This window comes from Cricetulus griseus, unplaced genomic scaffold (assembly GCF_003668045.3).
Source record: "Cricetulus griseus strain 17A/GY unplaced genomic scaffold, alternate assembly CriGri-PICRH-1.0 unplaced_scaffold_408, whole genome shotgun sequence".
NCBI lineage: Eukaryota > Metazoa > Chordata > Mammalia > Rodentia > Cricetidae > Cricetulus > Cricetulus griseus.
In genome coordinates, this window is record NW_023277151.1 from 10,001 (window position 1) to 25,629 (window position 15,629).

Consider the following 15,629-nt stretch of genomic DNA (forward strand, 5'->3'; position numbering starts at 1 on the left):
AGAAGCACTGTTCTGCTTAGAGAACTCTGAACTTTGGTTTTATGCAGATGATTTCCTCTGCGCAGGAATAGAAGCTCTGCCCTGAACACACACAGTAATGAACTTGGGCCTCCACAGATGTGTTACCTGCTGGTGACAGCGAAGGCTGTACTAACAGCCAGTCTTGGAAACAATGCATTAGCTCTGAAGACAGTGAGGAGGTTTGTCTGTCTTACCCTGCTGACTCGAATAGCATGTGTGAGATGGTGGGGACTGCAGGGCTTCATCATTACTGTGTTGATCTCAGCCTCAGTGAGCACTCCAGTGTTTGCATCCATGTTGAGATGGAGCCCACTTTCTCCAAATGCAATATTTTACAGTATTTACCAAGAGAACTTTGGTGGGTTCTGAAACCAGCTGGAATTGAGTCCCAGCTCCCTACTCGGTAACGAGTTATTTAACTTCTGTTTGTCTCGGTGGTAAGCGGAGAGAATGGCCTTAACCATAAAAGGAATGATTAGAAAGAACAGTGTTTGACACACAGTGAGCACTTAGTGATGGTCAGGAAAGAGCAAAGACAAAGGGCTTAGTCACAAGATCTAGTAGTTAAGCACCAATCTTTAGCTGGTAGCAGGGGAGGACACTTGAAAAATGCCTTTAAGAGAAAGGGTTCAGATACTGCTGCTAGAAGTTTCCACTAGCCCTAGAAGCTGCCAAAAACTACTGTTAGGCCCACTTCTGTCTCCCACTGGGTTTATAAGTCATGCTCATGTAGACCTAAGCAGTTGGGGTATACAGCAGAGAGCATCCTCTTCTCTGAGACATGTGTATATAGTCTTAGTGTCCAGAGTAGACATGAGGGTGGTGTCCCTAAGCAGACACTCTCCTGGCTGTGGGTAACTGTAGATGGCCTGCATATCAGGCACTTCTGGCTTGTGAGCCTCACTTCCACCTTCTTCCAATCACTGAAGGCAAAGGAGTGAGATCCACAGATGTGGACGGTTCCTTCTCTATCTCTACAGTAGTCATCATTCCCTAATGCTCTAACTTTTCCCTTTCTGTGAGCATGGCCAGGATCACACTTCTCCTTCTTGTAGCCAAGATCATATATTCTATCTTGGCCAGTGACATGTGGAGAGAAGTGACAGGCATCTTCTCCAATCCTCAAGCTCAGTGGTAGAGTCAAAGCCCAGCATGCATGTAGTTTAATCCCTGGGTTTAATCCCTGCCTCCCCGCCCCCCCCCCAAATAGAGCCAATGAGTGATTTGCAAGCCTCCTTCTGCCTAGTACAAAGGATATGCTATGTGGTGAGGGTCTACCAGTTTTCTGAGTTACCCACGATGTTATCCCCACTACAACTCAAGTCCCTGGGTATGCAGGGACTTCTTAATTGGGTCATTGTTGGATCTAAGCCTTTTTTTTCTCTCTCTCTCTCAGCAGAACAGATATGAAGAGACAAATATTTTTTCTCTTCTGGAAGGTAAAGAGACAGTAAATTAATAAAAGTAAACAAAAGACTAAGTGTAGAAAATCAAGAGAATATAATTTCACCACTTACACATAAAATTGCTCTCTGAGCCATCACCAACATCTAGCCTTCAACAGCAGTTTGCCTAGTGTCAGTCACAGACACTCAACTTGAATCTCATTTCTGCTTTCTGGCCACCATACAGAGACTCATCTGTCTCTTACTTCAGGGCCACAGTCTAGCTCAACATCTCACCACAGATGTCTTCAGCTTGGTAATCATGTTTTCCATTTCAGACTTGATTTTTCTGGTTTGAGACTACCACTGAGCAATTCATTCTCAGCTCATGGGGAGAGCCAGTCTTAATCCCCATTGATGGAGTACGCCTTTCCAAGCTCATATTATTAGTGTTGTTTCTGTAATTCGTTCTGTCACCAGCTCAGGGCACACACCTGCACACCATATCCACCGACAATACTGAAGAAAGTAAATAGGTCTGTCTGGCCCCTGTTGTTTCCAACATTGAGTCAAGACATGAATTCACAGTGACTATGTTTTTAAAGGTATATGTTTATTCTGCATGGTACTGGCTTTCCAACATATGTATATAATACACTTTGGCCATGCCCCTCTCCTCTGCAATATCCCCCTTAATGTCTCCTTTCTCTCCCTTTAACCCCAGTATCAGTCTCTTTATTCCTCCAGGTTGTTTTGCTTCTTTTATGTCATAAGTACATACATGTCTTGATGTGTTTGTATCTAGGATCCACAAATGAGAGAAAACATGTGACCTTCATCTTTCTGAGACTAATTGTTTAATGTGATAACCGCTAGTTGCTTGCCGCTTTCCTGCGAACGACATGAGTCCATTCTTCCCCGTGGCAGATACCAGGTTGGTTCCATTAATTGGCTGTCGTGAACAGGGCTGTGATAAACATGGATGTGCAAGCATCGCTCACAGTGACACTGTACAGATGCGTGTGTGTATACATACACATACATATTAGCAGATCAATTAATAACACGGGCTTTGAGCCGATAAACACAGCTTTAGCTCTCAGCCTCAACACATCAGTACTGGGAAGTTTAAGGCAAATTATCTAATCTCTCTAAGCTTTGCTTCCCTGGGTGCAGAACGAAATACCTACCACATAAGACTGATACAAGTGAGCTTCACGTACTTCGAGTGACATGGATGGTAGCTCCATGGCAGAGAGCTTGCCTACTACATACGGGGCCCTGGACTCTATAACAAGTACCACAAAAAAACTAAGAAGAAGGACAAATATGCAAAGCAATTAATACCCAGAACATAGAGGTAAGGAATAAGTCCTAGCTGGTAGCAGAGGTGCCTGTGGCTACAATGGTGGTAGGAATAGCACAATATTACTATCATAAATAAAAATAAAATGAGGAAGAGCATTGCCTCATCATTGTCCCACCAACCCCACATTTCTACTGCAGCATCTATAATTCTCCAGCAGTTTTTCTAATGAATGCCCAGCAGCGTGGTTGTTCAGATCTTTGGAAATGTAAAACACTTGAGTAATTACCACTCATTCTGCAGTGTTATCCGGATCATCAGCACAACAATGCCTCTTCCCTAGTGTTCCAGAACGATTCAGATTTGCTGATCTGATGGTGATGCTGTCCTGGCCCCTTCAAAGAATCAAAGGCTTCCCTCATTCCTTGCCAGGCTGCATCATCTACTCGCTTGAACCTCATCCAGAGTCAGTCCTGCGTGAGGGATCCTGTAAGTGCCCCCATGAGAATTCGCACACTTAACAATGCACTGAGCAATTAAACTTGGGTGAACTACTTTAGAAACCAAAAGAGGAACAAAGAGAAGAGCCGTAGGAAAAGTGAACAGAAAAGCAAACATAAGTGGGTTCAGCTAGGTTTGGGGAGAAAAGCGTATGTCCACTCATTATGGGCTTCTGTTTGGAAGGAATTCAGATGTTTTTGCCGAACAACAAGCAGAAAGCTTTCATGATCTAATACACAGGCATCTCGTGCTTAAAACAGAGAGACCCCTGAAGCAAAGAGCTGCAGCCTTACCTTATGTATCTCGGCTGTCACAAATCAAATTTGGTCTGATAGCAAGCAGCACGTAGGTGACAACTTTGGGTCCTCCTGACCCAGAAGCTCTTGTAGTTTGAAGAGCCTGTCTCATATTTGTCCCTTTGCCACTCTCTTTTGTGGAATTCTTATGCTATGATAATGACTTAATCATCATCATCATCATCATCATCATCATCATGAGAAAGTCTCCCAATTAGGGGGGGCAACTGAATTTCCTCTCTGATGATGAGCTCATCCTACAACCAAGAAATAAAAGCCATAAAAGAATTGCTTTTTTCTGCTATCGTTAAACTGCCTGGGTCAGGCTTCCAGACTAAGCATGAGTTCTGGGGACAACACTTGGGTAAGAACCCATGTGCAGTCTATGAAGGAACTCGTGGTGGCAGGAGGGGGTGGTGACAGCTCAAGCTCATTCTGCTGACAGCCTAGACTATCAGGAACATCCACTGGAAGGCTCTGGAACTGTGTTCTGGGCTAATGAGATGTCCACTGGTCAGCCATCTATCATTAGCCTAAGTAACCTACATCTGAGCACAAGCAATCCAGATGACCATGTCATAGTCTTCAGGATGGCACAGAAAAGTTTCAGGGTGATTAGTGGCAATGCTAACTTTAACTGAGTCTTCACATCACGCCTGGAGTTAACTGTGGCACAGTTAAGTCAGTCAATGTTCAGGCCATGCCACCCAGAGAAGGTAGGGGTGTGGAGATCTGATTCATCAAGACATGCTCAGGTCTATACAGTCTATACACCAAAAAGCAGCAAGACACCTCCAAGGACTCTCATGAGGCATTCTGTTATTCTCAGAAGGTCCGCTGACACCTCACTAAGGATGGATGCAAGGATGTTTTTTTTTTTCCCTAATAAATACTTGTGAAGATCAACAGTAGAATACAAGGTTCACTTTCTCCAGTACAGCTAAGCAGTGGTACCCAAGCCAGCCTACACAGCAGAATCACTCAGTTGGCTTTATTGGTTTGGGGTGTGTGTGTGTTTAACTGCAATGATGCACAAGAAATGAATTCAGAGACCCTGATTAAATGAGTCAAGGGTGAATCCTAAGAACTGACTTTTTTTTTCTTTTTCTAAACATTTGCCAGGAGAGTCAAATGTCAAATGTACTGTTAGGATTCAGGACTGTTTCGGGGTTGGAGAGTTGGTCCATCGGGAACAGGCACCTGCCAGAGGGCATCAGCATGACCCTTGAGAGCCACAAGGAGAGAATCAGTCCCTCAGGTTGCCCTTTGACCTCCACATGGCTGTCATGGTGCCTGCACATGGGCACACAGGCACCAAATGAAATGTTTTTGAAAAAATACTTTAACATACAGACTGAAAAAGCCATGCTCCTCTGAAGAGAGGGAGAGATCCAGGTTCATTTGCTAAAGGTTGTGTAACAAAAGGCCATAGATTAGGTTGCTCAGAGAACAAAGCTTACTTCCATTCATTCTGAAAACTGAAGTCCAAGTGGGTTGGTTTCCTGTGAAGTATCCCTCTGTGTATAGACCCAACTAGAGTGCCTCTCTTGCTTTAAAGACACAGTTGTATCTGATTTGGGGGCTGTCCTAATAACAGCCTTGTGTAACTTAATCATCCCTTTCATGATCTTGTTTCCAAAGGTGACCACATCCTGAGTCACCGAAACTTCCATATTTGAATCTAAGGCATCTCAGACTACAACAAAGAACTATCAACTCCTGCCCCACTCAGTTCGCTCTCGACACCTCCTCCTCCCATCAATTCAATGCAACAGACTCACATGCATCTGCTTGTACATATATTCCTCTACTCTAGAACCATCTATTATCCTCAGTGCATGAAGAAGGATGTCTTAACTCCTTAGCCTGGCAAAGCAGACTCCCCCTCTCTGCCACCCAAGCCCTTCATCCAGTCTCACATCTGTCTTCCTCCCTGATGGTCTCTCATGCCTTCCAAGCTGAGCTGTTCTCCTGAAACTCAAGTGTAAGGATAAATCTTCCTGCCAGCCACCTGCTTCCACCACTATGTGGGCACCCAAAATAATAATACACAGAGTCTTATATTAGGCACAGTGCTGCTGGACAATGACTAGGATTTCTTTCTTGCTATCTGTCTTAATTATCAACCATAACCATAGTCTATATATTTTATAACACTAATCGGACGCCAGCAGCAGGTGTCTTCTCTTATGGAGGATGCTGGCGGAATGCATCCTGTCTTCCTGGGATCACATGGTGGCTCCACAGAGAGGAGGAGGAAGAGGGAGAGATTTCCTACTTGTCCCTGCTTATATTCTGAGTCAGTCTACTATGTCACTTCCTGCCTGGATCACAAGACCTCTTTTTACTGCATTTCCCAGAATCCTCCTCGACTCCTAGTCCCACCTATATTTCTGCCTCATTGGCCCAGCAGTGGTTTATTCAACAACCAATAAGATAAATATACACAGAAGGACGTCCCCCATCACTCAAGTTTCTTATATTCTGCAAAACAGTCTAGCCTGGCTCCTTTGTTCCAAATTCTCAGCCACTAGATGGTTCATCAAGATACTTAAGACTACTCACACCATGACACCGACGCCCTAGCTGCAGCGCCACCTGCAGAGCACTGGGCAGAATCATGGGGGACTTCACCATCTTCACCGTCATGTTCCTGCTGGCACTGGTGGGAGTGGTGCTGTACCTCTACCCAAGATGGTAACCTTTCACACATTGTGAACAGTGGAAGTTTGCATGAGTTCCTGGTTAATTTGCATGAAAGATATGGGCCTGCAGCCTCTTTCTGGTTTGGCAGATCACTTGTGGTCAGCTTGGGCACTGCCAACATACTGAAGCAGCACTTTAACCCCAATAAGACTTCTGACCCATTTGAAACCATGTTTAAGTCATTAATAGGGTATCACTCTGGTGGCAGGAGTGTGAGTGAAGACCACATGAGGAGGAAACTGTATGGAAATGCCATGACGGCTGCTTTGCAGAGTAACTTTGCTCTCCTGGTAAAGCTTTCAGAAGAATTGTTGGATAAATGGCTGTCTTGCCCAAAGACCCAGCATGTACCCCTGAGCCAGCATGTACTTGGTTTTGCTTTGAAGTCTGTCACATGGATGGCACTGGGTAGCATGTTTGAAGAGGAGCAGGAAATCATCCATTTCCAAAAGATTCATGGCACTGTTTGGTCTGAGATTGGAAAAGGCTTTCTAGATGGGTCACTTGATAAAAATGCCACTTAGAAAAACCTGTATGAAGATGCCCTCACGTAGCTGGAATCTATTTTAAAGAAAATCATAAAGGAACAAAAAGGAAGGAACTTCAGTCAACACATCTTCATCGACTCCTTAATGCAAGAAAACCTTAATGAGGGGGCTGGAGAGATGGCTCAGAGGTTAAGAACACTGACTACTCTTCCAGAGGTCCTGAGTTCAATTCCCAGCAACCACATGGTGGCTCACAACCATCCGTTATGAGATCTGGTGCCCTCTTCTGGTGTGCAGATATACATGGAAGCAGTATGTTGTATACTTATTAAATAAATAAATAAATAAACCTTAATGATCAGCAGATCCTAAAAGACAGTATGATATTTTCTCTGGCCAGTTGCATAATAACTGCAAAGTTGTATACCTGGGCAATCTGTTTTCTGATGACATCTGGAGAAGTTCAGAAGAAGCTATATAAGGAGATAGACCAAGTTTTGGGGAAGGGTCCTATTACTTCAGAGAAAACTGAACAGTTAATATTACCAGCAAGTGCTTTGTGAAACTGCTCCGACTGCCAGACTAAGCCCAGTTTCTGCCCGGCTTCAAGACATTGAGGGAAAAGTTAGCCCATTTGTTACTCCTAAGGAGACCCTCATCCTTTATGCCCTCAGTGTGGTTCTTCAGGACCCCAGCACTTGGCCATCACAAGTTTGATCCAGATCGCTTTGCTGATGAATCAGTGATGAAAGTGTTTTCCTCACTTGGCTTTTCAGGCACATGGGAATGCCCAGAACTGAGGTTTGCTTACACAGTGGCCACAGTGCTAGTGAGCATGCTGGTGAGATTATGCCTGCTTGCTGTGGAGGGACAAGTTTTGGGGACGAAGTATGAACTGGTCACATCATCAAGGGACTCAAAGCCATTCGCCTTTGCCCCATCAGTTGTCTAGAAACGTACTGACTTAGTTATGAAGATGCTATATAAGCCAAAGTTCAAAGCCATCTCTCTGAGAACTATTCATTTTCTGGGTTCATCTGTGTCTTTATGAAATGCATATGCTTCCCCCAGAACAGCCGGTGACAAGTTACCAGCCATAGTACCCACGACTGTATAAACTGACTACATGCCCTCTCCACGGTACGGTTAAGATGAAGATCTTATTGTAGATATGAGAGAGAGAACATGGCCAGCAAGCAGACTAGACCTGGCTAGGGTTATCTGCCAGAGAGGGGAGAACAGCCAGGGGATGGAATAGAGAAAACACAGTAAGAGAAACGGGAGCAGAGCATAAGAGAGACCAGTGAAAATAGCAGGGTTATAAGGAGGAGTAGCTGCAGGGAAGGAAGCCCTTGGGCTGGAGGGATTTTACGGTAGAGGAGGTGGGAAGGGCTGGGATGCAGGTGTGGACTTTGAAATGTGTATCCAGTACCTGTGATCCCGAGGGAGCTGGGAGGCCAGCATGATACACTCACAGGTGCCATAGGTAAGCCATGTGTGCCTTCTGCCAGAGGTAAGGAAAATGCCTCCTTTTCCTTTTGGTAGAGAGGAACCAGCTTCACAAGTTCCTGAGGAGTGTTGGCATCTACCTAACCACAAGAAACTCTCCTATAGTCCAGGTTGAGCTCATTTCTGGACATTTAGACTGCCTTTTGGAGTTTGGGAAGTTGGAGCGTCCTTTGGGCCTGACAACGACATGCTAAAAATCAGTCACAGTGGATATTCAACTCTAAGCTGCTCCCCGACCTGCCCTGAAATGTGTTCTTGTTCCATTACACACTGTGATCTGTGTTGTTTCTGCTTTCAGAAGCTAAGGACAAAAAAAGAATGGGAGGAGGTTTGCTGTCTAATCCTGAAGCAAAGCCGAAGATGCTGAATACAGGAACACAAACCCTGGATGGAACAGGCGACTCTAGACAAGCTGATGGGCAGTAGTGACTGATTGAAAATGGAAACCCCATCGCAGCAGTCCTCAGATGCATTAGAGGGAGCACCACTACCCCCATGGTAGGCTGTTATTGTTGTTTTAATGCATTTTATTAACTGAGAGCTGCATGTAGGCATCCGATGCATTTTGATTATTTCCACCCTAACTCCTGCCCTGCCGGAGTCCATGACCTCTTATTTTTAGAACGACTGAGTTCAACTTGCGCTACCATATACTCACGGATGTGGGGCCACCCACTGGAGCATGTAGACCTACCAGAGGCCACACCGTTAAAGAATTGACTCTCCTGCCACCCATCAATTGTCAACAGATCCTTAGTGAAGGGGTGCCATAGCATCTATTTAAGCCATTCTGCCAAAAGGGTGCTTCCATGAGGCTAGGGGGCCAGAGAACACTGCGTATATATGTGTGTGCATGTATAATTCATATATGTCAAGGTATATAAAAGTTCATATTTGAAATAGCTTTTGATAACTGAATGTGGTTAATTGATTCAATGTGTATTGAACATTTATCTCAATTCCCACCAAACAGAGCTCATCAGAAGTCCTACTTTAATGAAAAAGGTGGGAAGAGTATCTTAGTCGGTTTCAGGATTCCTTTCAGAGGCAGGAAGTGCTCTTACAGAGAACAATGCACTAAGGCAAAGTCAAAGCCCTATGGGCCTCGGCTGTACTAAACCATTTTTTAAGAGAGGAACTTAACCTTCGAGGTATCACTCATAGGTAGTCAGGGCAGGCTGGCCAGAGAGCAGTGTTCTTTTCAAACTGGGGCCTCACCCCAATGTAGGCCCCTGGAGGAATGTCACACATAACAGGAGGAAGAAGGCAAAGGTGATGGTACTGACTGAAGGGCAGGGCATTCCTCTTTATAGACAGAGAGAGGTGTTTCCTTTGTCATGATACTGCATATTCTGATTCAGCCCATGGGAGAAAAGGGAGAGACCATCCTGGAGAGAATAGCCAGTGGTGGTGGCACATGCCTTTAATCCCAGCACTTGGGAGGCAGAGGCAGGCAGATCTCTGTGAGTTCGAGGTCAGCCCGATCTACAGAGAGAGTTCCAGGACAGCCAAGGCTACACTGAGAAACTTGTCTTGAAAAAAGAGAGAGAGAGAGAGAGAGAGAAACATGAGAGAAAAAAGTAGACTAAGAATTCCACCTTTGGCCGCTCAGTTGGTGGAATGCTTGCCTGGATTTACGAAGCCTGGTTTGATCTCCAGCACCACCAAGTAAACCAGTGCCCACCTACAATCCCAGCCCTCAAGAAGGAGAGGCAAGAGGATTAGAAATTCAAAACCATTCTTGGCTATGCTGCAAGTTCAAGGCCAACCTGGACTACATGAGACTCTGTCTGTCTCAAAGGATCAAAACAACTCCATTTGAAAATTACAAAATGTCTCTGAGGGGATGACAAACACTGACTTGTGAGGGACAAGAATGTTTGGGACTAAAGGTCAGTTGGCTGACAACTCAGGGAGTACAATAAAACCTTGAAACGTTCTGCCCCAAAACTTGTTACCGATGCGTAATGGAATTTAGTGATAAGAAATAAAGAAACTGCACGGCTTTCCATTCTCTGCTGGCATGAAATTTCTGACAGCTCCTCTTAGTGTCTGGACCTCACGAGTCACTTAAGGAAACACCGGTTGTCTAATACAGGAAATGTCGCAGTAATAGTTTCACTCTGAACCAAGAGTCAAAAGAAATAGATGTGAGCTGACAATCTGCTCTCCCCTCAAAGTAGTTTCCAAGACAAAACCACACCGTGCAACGGAATTCTTCGTCCACATAAGCCGTGTCTGTTATTTGGGTGAAACCAGGAGGCTGTGCTCAGAGTGAACTGAGCTCCAATCAGTTCAGAGCTTCCAGAATCTTCCAGCTCCTGTCACTTCCATTTAGCTTAACAATTACAAGTGTGATTTAAGCATGTCACCCCTCTAGCTTGATGGGCAAAAATCATGCCACTTCCCTGGAGGCGGGGAAACCTACAGTGATTAAGAGGAAGACAAAAAGGTGGGCTTGAATTCTCTGATGCAGCATTCAAAGATACACACCATGGGACTCTTCGACAGTTAGTTCATTGTGGGGAAGGGAGAGGATCAGGGCCACTGCCCTTTGTAGAGAGACTCCTGGTTTTTAATGGTTATTGGGGGAGGCAGTGTCATCTTCAGTGGTGTTGCCACTGATAAGTTACCTTTGTTCCATGAAGTAACTCATGAGGCTACACACAAAAAGCAGACATGAAAGTTAGGAGGGGGCTAGAGAAGGGTTCTAGCAGGAGAGGGAGGGGGAATGAAGGAGGGTAATGAGGGTAAAATGACCATTGTGTGATGGGGAATGTACTTCTGTGTATGTTTTTTATTGATTGTTGAATAAAGCACCGTTTGGCCAATGAAGAAGCAAGTTAGGCGGGACTAGGAGTCAAGGAGTATTCTGAGAAACGTAGTAGAGATCCAGACAGGAAGTGACATAGATGGGAGACTCCTATATAAGCAAGGACAAGAAGGAAGTAGCCCCTTTTCTCTTGCTCTTCCTTCCTGGTCTCTGCTCTGGAGTCCGCCGGCAAGAGAGGACACCAGTGGAAGGTATCCTCGATAAGATAAGTCTTATAAAATATATAGATTTATGATAATTAGATTGAGCTAGCAGATGAGAAATCCTAGTCATTGGTCAAGCAGCATCTGTACCTAATATAAGTCTCTGTATGTTACTTGGGACCTTAACGTGGCAGCAGGCAGAACTCGGGTGGCCTGGTGGAAAGTGTCCATGTGGCAGCAGGGCTCAGATGGCTGCGGCAAAAAGACTTATCATTACAATTGTGTGATGAAATTTAGCAATAAAAATAAAGAAACCATGGTCCCTCGCATGCTTGATTCAGCCTCTCCACCTAGACAGCTCTCCCACATTCTTCTCCAGGGTCTAGGCCTGTGAGTCTCCCTGACCCTCCCTATCCATGTCCTCTTCCCAAACTACCAGATCTGGCTCAGGTCCCACCTCCAATCCAATGGGGCCAGGAAGCAAGCAGACATCACTATCCTACTATCTGACAAAATAGACTTCAAACTGAAACTAATCAGAAAAGATACAGAGGGACTCTTCATGAACCTAGAAGATGTTACCATCCTAACACAGAGGCAACAGACAATGGTTTAATAGACTCTGCACTTCAGGAGCTTATTTGGTAGAATGCTTTTCCAGCATGCACAAAGCCTTCTCCAGTGCCTTGTAGACAGGCATGGCGGCAGCACCTAGAATCCTGGAAATCAGGAGGTGTAAACTGCAAGATTAGTAGTCCAAGGCCATCTTCAGCTGCAGAGGAAACTCAAGGGCAGCCTGGGCTACGTGAGACCCTGCCTTGAAAAAAGAAAGAATGGAAGGAAGGAAGGGAGGGAGGGAGGGAAGAGAAGGAAAAGAAAAGCCCACATTCCACACTATTATCTATTTATCTGCCTGTCCATTGCTCCTCCCTTTTAACTCTTCATCTAGCTGCAAAGAAGAATGTTGAGATAAATTTTTAAAAACTAAAAAGTAAAAACCACCATGTTCTCCTTTGCCACCATTCTTGGAAAAGTCAAGAGAACTAGTTGAACAAAGAAAATGCTGTCAAAGGAAGACTCTATTAGTTCCAGGACCCTAAAACTAAGAAAGGTTTGAGGAACAAGAAAAGGGCCTATGAGGTTACTTAGAGAGCAAAGACCAAGCCTGGCAACCTAAGTTAGATGCCTGGATCCCACATGGCAGAGAGAAGTGACTCCTGTAAGTTGTCCTCTGACCTTCACACATGCACCACAACACACATGCTTGCTTAAGCACGCATGCACTCTCACACACACACACACACACACACACACACACACACACACACACACAATAGAAAAGAATTTATGGAATTTATGCCGGACAGTGGTGGCGCACACCTTTAATCCCAGCACTTGAGAGGCAAAGGCAGGTGGATCTCTGTGAGTTTGAGGCCAGCCTGGTCTACAGAGAAAGTTCCAGGACAGGCTCCAAAGCCACAGAGAAACCCTATTGAGAGAGACAGAGAGACAGAGAGAGAGAGAGAGAGAGAGAGAGAGAGAGAGAGAGAGAGAGAGAGAGAGAGAGAGAGAAAGAGAGAGAGAAGTTTATCCAACATTTGTACCTTTTTGGTCTACTTACTCTCTTGGCCAGTCTCTCGGCTCAGTCTTCCCCTCTTGGTGGGCAGCTGCTCTCCCGGAAACCCCAAATGGCTCAGGGTCATGTCCACCCTGGACCCACCCATGTACCTCTGCCTCTGGCTATGTTTTCCCTTTTCTCTACAATAGACTTGTTCCTCCACCTTACCTAGGAGCAGTCGTGTCCTTCTCTCTTTTATTGCTTTTTTTGTTTCATTTATACACCTACTTGGATAGTTACAACTCAGAGAGCAGCCTTCCCACCCCAACACCTGATGGGGAGGACAGTACCCACTGCAGCTACCAGGTCCTCTGCCACCAGCTTCTAAACACACCTAAGCCCTGGCCACCTTTTGTCAAGCCCTGGCAACAGGCAGCATAGCAAGGTTGTGAAGCAAAGAGGGGGCTGACCGATTTGAAGAGGAATTGGCAGGTGCTGATGCGATTGCGAGCTCGTTATAAAGCATCAACCTTGAGCCGTCAGCTTTCTCCTCTCCCTGAGCTCAGTGTGGGCTGCTGGGGCTTCACACAGGCATCATCTAGAATGCTTCCTGCAGGGTGGAAGAGCTCAGGCAGTTCTAATACGTTCCTGAACGGTTTCAAAGATGAGCCTACATTTTCCCTCTTATTTTTCTTTCTTCACAAATATAATACCAGAAATAAAAAAACCTCACTCATCCTGTTTCCCAAACTTGGCAGTTATGACAGTTTCATTGCCATGTCTTATTAAAGTATAGCCATACATTTACATAATTAACCCAAATCTGCTCTCCCCTGCATCTACAGCTGTCAGTCATGGTGGTTTGCATAGGATTCCAGCTTTGGCTCCCAGGGAACACCTGGAGACCTGGATGCTGTCGGCTGAGATACCAGCAGTCTCTGATGGGACACATAATGAGTTTGATCATGCATAGAGATAAATGTACCCAGGCTTCTCACATGAAGCTGCTGGCCTTTTTTTTTTTTTTTTTTTTTTTTTTTTTTTTTTTTTTTTTTTTTACATTGCATCATAGAGCTATTAAGGGACCCTGAAACACACCTAAGACAAAGGCTAAAAGCCAGGGGTTTGGGACAGATTTGGTCCAAGTTACTTTTATTTTAAGGTAGAGTCTAGATCCTAGACTGGCCTCAAAGTCCTTCTGTAGTTAATGATGACCCTAAACTCCTGATCCTCCTGTCCCTGCCTCCCAAGTGCCATAACTGCAGGTGTATACCACCATGCCTGGCTCGATGTGTAGCTGGGGATAGATCTCAGAGCTTCATGCATGCTACCAAATGAGCAATGTCCCCAGCCCCTGCATGTTTTTTAATCGGACCTTTTTTATGTATGTGTTTTTCATTTCAATGAGATAATGTTAGATTAAATTGAAGAATTTATATAAAAGTCAAAATTTGGAGCTGAAGATAACTCGGTGGGTAAAGGACTTTGTAGCCAACCCTGACAACCTGAGGTCAATTCCCAGGACCTACATGTGAAAGGTGAGAACTGGCTTCCACAAGTTGTCCACACACACTAGATGAATAAATGTAATCTTTTAAAAAGTATATTGAAGATTTCCTAAAATAAAATAAAACCAAACACATTATTGTGGGCCACTCCAGGCCTCCATGTCATACATTCCAGCCATTAGCCTTGGGTGACAGGCAGCTGTCCTGCTGGGCACAGATCTGTGGCTGCTTGCAGTTCCCACTCCCTTTAATCCATGTCAAGCAACGGTACACATACATACAAACATTTCATATTCCGTAAAAAGTTGACTTGTAAACTTCTTCACACTCCAGGTGAAAAAGAGCTACTCAGCTAGTCCAGGTTTTCTGCCTCTGAACAGTAAAATCCCTTGCTTGAGCTGCCCAAAGACCTGAATTCTCAGTTCAGCTCCATTCCTCAATCCTGTGGCACTGAGGCACAAGGTAGAATTCCTCTAAGCCATACATTTCCATATCAGTATGTCTACCTCATGATAATTCAAATATTCACTTACTATTACTGTCATTTCCAGGGTGGTGATGTCAACTCATGGTTTCAAACGTCCTCATACTATTAACTAATAAGTGCAACCCTCAATTCACCTGGGTGACTATTTTTCAACATCATTCATGCACCCAAGCGTATATGCTAATGCAAAGAGATACAAAAGGAGATGAGCTAATAACACCTTCGTGAAGTGACTAGTTGAATAATCTGCAGGCTGTTGAACTAACACAGGATGGTTCCCAGAACAACATTCCCACCTTCACAATGCAGTGTAATCCTCTCGGAAGTCTCAGATTTGAATCTTTGCAGCCTAGTCTGCATTCTAACAGCACCACAGCACCCATCACTGTGCCCTCACCACTGTACCCAGCACCCAGCAAAGCCCTACCTGGATTGTCTTAGCCTCTCGCCAGCCTCATGGGGTGGGCATCTCTTCTTCATTCTACTTTTCCAGCTGAGAAAATTGAAACATACAGAAGTCAAACAATTTGTCCAAGGTCACACAGCTTGTCAGCAACAGAGCTAGCCATCTGACCCACACTGACACAAAGGAATGTATTGCTCCCCTCTCTCCTTACTATGAACCAAGCTCCTGATAACACTGTTTTTCAATCCTGTATACGTGTGTGTGTGTGTGTGTGTGTGTGTGTGTGGTGTGTGTGTGTGTGTGTGTGTGTATGCATGCACACACACCAGGTCTCTTAAGCTTATTTCATTGATATTTTTAACAGCACCCCACACACACAGACAGCCTTCTCCTTCCCTTTTCAGCATCCCCTCTGGATCTCCTGTTACAGTCAAGCAAGCCTTGCTAGGAATACTTTCCCTCCTGCCTGGACCAAATTGTTA

The 15,629-nt window shown here is 44.9% G+C and overlaps 1 pseudogene; it reads left to right on the forward strand.

Moving 5' to 3' along the window:
- The first annotated feature begins 6,364 nt into the window (after positions 1 to 6,364).
- On the forward strand, positions 6,365 to 7,687 carry LOC100774756 (annotated as a pseudogene).
- The last annotated feature ends 7,942 nt before the right edge of the window (positions 7,688 to 15,629 follow it).